This window comes from Eucyclogobius newberryi, unplaced genomic scaffold, assembly GCF_026437365.1.
Source record: "Eucyclogobius newberryi isolate DKJ021-1_F unplaced genomic scaffold, fEucNew1.0.hap1 SCAF_56, whole genome shotgun sequence".
Classification (NCBI taxonomy): Eukaryota; Metazoa; Chordata; class Actinopteri; order Gobiiformes; family Gobiidae; genus Eucyclogobius; species Eucyclogobius newberryi.
In genome coordinates, this window is record NW_027316234.1 from 25,001 (window position 1) to 30,000 (window position 5,000).

The following is a 5,000-nucleotide window of genomic DNA, read 5'->3' on the forward strand; positions in this document are numbered from 1 at the left end:
ATTGGGATATCTCAATGAAAAACTTTTTTTTTTTTTTTTTTTTTTTTTTTGACAGGTGAAAAAGTGTGAAAATGCTCACAGCACCTGGTATTCCCCGGCGGTCGCCCATCCAAGTACTAACCAGGCCTAACCCTGCTTGGCTTCCGAGATCAGACGAGATCGTGCTGGTCCAGGGTGGTATGGCCGTGAGCGAAATGTTCCAGGTCAAAACTCGTATAAACGGCTTTTTTTGCATCAAACACTGTCTTTTCGTGAAGAGTACCTTCACGCCACTTGCTCGGTCAAAATTGGGATATCTCAATGAAAAACTTTTTTTTTTTTTTTTTTTTTTTTTTTGACAGGTGAAAAAGTGTGAAAATGCTCACAGCACCTGGTATTCCCAGGCGGTCTCCCATCCAAGTACTAACCAGGCCCAACCCTGCTTGGCTTCCGAGATCAGACGAGATCGGGCTGGTCTTTTTTTTTTTTATCTTTTATTATCAAAAACATCTTAAAACAAGTATTTACATATATTTACATGAATGTACAGACATACATGACACACAAGGGCAAGGGAATGGGATACACAAGGGCAAGGGGAGACGAGACAAAAAATTACAGAAAATCAAACACACAATCATTCTCCAAACATTCTTCAGTGATGGGGGGTGATGCCGTGGTTGGGGGGGGTGATGCCGGGGTCAGAAGAGGATGTCCAGGTTTCCAGAGGGTGTGAGGTGGATCAGGGTGTTGTGGGGGACGAGGTGGGTGATGAACCGGTGCTCTGCTGCCATGTGGAGGTGTCGGAGGTGTGCGGCCAAGAGTCCTTTGAAGATGGGCCAGGGTGCTGCTGTTTTATTGTCACGGAGATGGATGTTCCTGTTGAGATATAATGTGTACCGGGCTATGGAGAGGGTTAGTCGGGCGAGATGGGTGTTGGCTCCAGAGCGACTCTGTCCGGGACCAAAGAGGAGGAGCCAGGGCTCCTGGTCGTCCCCTCCTAGGGCCGCCGGCGGTGGGAGCCTCCAGGACAGCCTCCGAGCGAGGAGGTCCTGCAGTCGGGACCAGAACGGGCGGACGGCCGGGCAGGTGTACAGCATGTGCTCCAGGGTCTCGGGGGGTCCGTGGCACACGGGGCAGTCCGCAGCGTAGCTGTCGGGAAGAAATGCGTGCAGTGCTGCGGATGTAAAGACGATCCTGTGTCTAAATCTGAAGTCAAAATGACCTACGTTATGTGGGGTGTACCAATTAAAGATGTTGGCCCAGATGGTTGCGATGGTGCGTGCGGGGAATGTTAATGACCATTTGTGTTCCGAGGCGGGACGCCCGAGCACTCCCGGCAACAACAACTGATACAGGATGCGGGTGGGTAGGTCTGTGAAAATCCTAAACCTCCCCGTGCTAACAAATACATTAAAATTCAACTTACCTGTCGTGCTCCCCATTTGGCCCAAAGTGCTTCCCCAATGCCTGACCAGATTCCTGTTAAAAATACTTACCATACCACTAATGTACTTTTTCCTAAACACTTTACCTGCTAACCTAAAACACTTCCCTATGTAATCTACACTAAAATTACCTTTCACGTCAAATACCTTACCTACATATTCCAGCCCAGCCTCCTCCATCGCCCCACTGATCATGCACTCGCGCTTCCCGGGGGGAGCGGAGAGCAAGTCAGGGTTATGACGGAGGGGCATGTGCGCGAGACCCTCACCGCTGTCTGGAACCGCCACAGTCAGGGGCCTGAAAGTCCTCCACGCCTCCAAGAGTTCCCTCTCGAAGGGGGGGAGGCCCTCCAGGACCGAAACAGGGGGCAACAAACACAAATTATAAACACCAAACTTACCTAGACTATTAACAAACTCACCTATATAATCCTTCCATGGAGCATCTACCTCAACGTCTAGAAATTTCCGAATTGTTTTCAGCCTGAAGGCCTTCTTCCTTAACTCTAAATCTGCTAACTTTAAACCTCCCTGATCGTACTCACCTATCATAACCTTATGTGCAATAAAGCCCCTCTCACGATTCCACAAAAAGTGGTTTATCACTAACCTTAATTTGTTAGCATAGACCCCCGGCAGGCCGTACACGGAGAGTGCATGGTTCAACATGGACATGCACAAAGAATTTACAACTAAGACTTTACCTTTTAATGTCAGATTACGACGTCTCCAAAAATTCAAGCGCGCTGTAATTTTCTCGCACAAAGGCGACCAAAGTGCAGTACGACACGCCTCCTCGTCTCTGCCCAGGGGGACGCCGAGGACCTTGTAGGAGTCCCCCGCCTCCCGGAGCTGGACAGGGAGAGGAACAGGCGTGACGCTGCCGCAAAATTTAACCGTGGTTTTATCGAAATTGATTTTGGCCCCTGAAGCGAGGCCGTAAACATTGAGCACGTGGAGAGAGGCGTTCAGGCTCTCCACGTCTCGGAGGATCAGATTCGTGTCATCTGCGTACTGAAAAATTTTGACTTCCCTACCCGCAGGCGTGGTCAGTCCCCTCACCGCCGCGTCCGCCCTCAACATGGCCGCCAAAGGCTCAGCGGCGATGCTGTAGAGGAGCGACGAGAGGGGACAGCCCTGCCTGACTGATCTTTTTAAGGGGAAAGAGTCAGTTAGAAACCCGTTGACTTTGACCTTACTGACCGCAAAGGAATAGATGAGCTGTAGCCAATTAACAAACCGTTCGCCGAAACCTAACTTACCTAATACAGTCCAGAGGAACGAATGCTCAACTCTGTCGAACGCCTTGTTAAAGTCTACACTAACGTGAATACCACCGGTCGCGTGCATCTGCCGAAGGAGATATCTCAGAGACAAAACTGTGTCTGAGATGTCCCTCCCGGGGACGCTGTAGGCCTGCGAGGGGTGTATGACGGATCCAATCACACGCTTTAACCTACCTGCTAATACCTTTGCTAAAATTTTATAGTCTACGTTCAAAAGGCTAATGGGCCTGTAGTTGGCGAGGCTGCTCCTGTCGCCCTTCTTAAAAAGCAGAGTGACGACACTCATCGCAAAACCATCGCCAACTCTACTCTCACTCTCAAAATCCTGATATAATAGGAGTAGGATCGGAGCTAACCTGGAAGCGAAACGCTTGAAAAACTCACAGGTTAGTCCGTCCTCTCCGGGGCTTTTCCCTGTATTTAAACTCTTGACTGCAGCCTCTATCTCCATGAGAGACAGAGGCGCGTCGCACAGCTCCCTATCCTCCCTGCTCAGTGTGCGCTCCAGAGCACCTACAGCCTGGTCTAAAGCCTGCTCTGCCACTCCGTCTGAACTAAAAAGCCTACTATAGAAATCCTGCGCTGTCTCTAAAACCTCACTTACCTCGGAAACAATCTTACCTGTCTTATCTATCAACTTATCTATGTGCATCTTTCCCTGTGTAACCTTCTCACAGCCGAAGAAGAACGCTGTCGAGCGTTCTCCCTCGACTGTGTGTCTGGCTTTTGCCCTCAAAATTGCACCCTGACACCTACTTACCTCCAGCTGCTCCAGCTCAGCGCGCACCACCAGGTACTCTGGATCCACAGGGCCAGTGGTGGAAGCTGCGCCCTGGTCCAGGACCTGCAGGCGCTGGCGGAGAGCGGTCTCCCTCCTGGTCGACAGCCACGCCTTGTGTTTGCTGTAATTGACACAGAGCTTTTTAATGCGTGTTTTTGCCGTCGGCCACCAATCGACCACGCTGTCGATCAGCTCCAGCTCCATGTCAAATACATCAAACAAAAAGTCCATTTTCCTACAAAAAGTTTCATCACCGAGGATGGAGCTGTTTAGGACCCACAGTCCTCCATTCCTCGGTGATGAAACTAACCCAAAATAAATATCTAAAGTGGAGTGATCACTCAAGCCTGACCACTTGTAGGAAGCACCACTGACTCTCTGTGCCAGGTCTGAGGAGGCAAAACAGAGGTCAATGCGGGACTGCTTCAGGACGCCCTGGACGACCTGCCGCCTGGAGAAATCCTTCAGGAAGGGGTGGACGAACCGCCACACCTCCGTCAGGTTCCTGCTGGCGGCTTCTTCCAACAGGGCTGTCCTGGCAGTGCTGTTTTTAAAAGAGTTGTTAATGCCGATGTCTGTCTTGCAAAGTGTTGTATTAAAGTCACCGATTATGATTGTAGTGTCGTTCGCAAAGCGAAATATTTTTTTGAAGAATTGCCTCCTCAGACCATCATTGTTCGGGGCGTAGATGTTAATTAGTCTGAACTTCACTGTGTCCGTGAAGTCCAGGACCAGGAAGGAGCCCTCTGGGTCGGCGTGTACCAGGGTGGGTTGGCCTAAGACACCAGGCCTCACCACCGTGGCCACACCGCGCGAGCACGCCGTGCCCAGGGCCCAAAATACAGAGCCCACTCCCATGCTCCGCACTTGTTGCGCGTGGCTGACATCCCAGTGCGTTTCTTGGATGCAGAGCACGTCCCACTTGGAAAAGTGTAACGCGCTCTGCATCCGCACTGGGCTCCGCAGGCCGCCTGCGTTCCAAGAGGACAAGGAGAACGCCATTAAGAGGAGACCTTGGAGGATGTAACCCATCTTTTATTTAGACTTCTTTTTGGCGCCCGTCGCATCCGACTGCCACACTCTTTTTCTGACTTCACGGGTGGAGAAATCCATGAAGTCATCATTAAAAACAGTCTCGAGCTCACCTCGTGGGGCAGAGCTGCGTGTGGAGGATGGTGGGTTGATGGAGCTTTCTGCTGGCGCTTTTGAGGTGGTTGGAACGGAGGAGGCAGAGCCGCTCTCAGCAGCAGCGCCCTCTCCGTCTCCTGCCACCTGCTTCCTGCGTCTTGCCCCTTTCTTATCCTTCTTCTCCACCTGTCCCCTCTTACCACCGTCCGACTGGAGCTTGGGATCATCACCCAGCCCTGTGGTGATGTCCCCCCCTTTGGAGGTAAGATGCGGGGCCTGTCCCGCACCCATCCTCCTCCCGGGTTCAGCCTCTTCCTCCACGGGCTTAGGAGTTGGACCCTCACGAGTCCCCTCCCTCTGGTCAGGAGGAGCAGTTTG

General features: G+C 51.6%; 1 pseudogene; it reads right to left on the bottom strand.

Moving 5' to 3' along the window:
• Positions 1-72: 72 nt before the first annotated feature.
• LOC140345240 (5S ribosomal RNA) lies at positions 73-191 on the bottom strand (annotated as a pseudogene).
• Between the last annotated feature and the right edge of the window lie 4,809 nt (positions 192-5,000).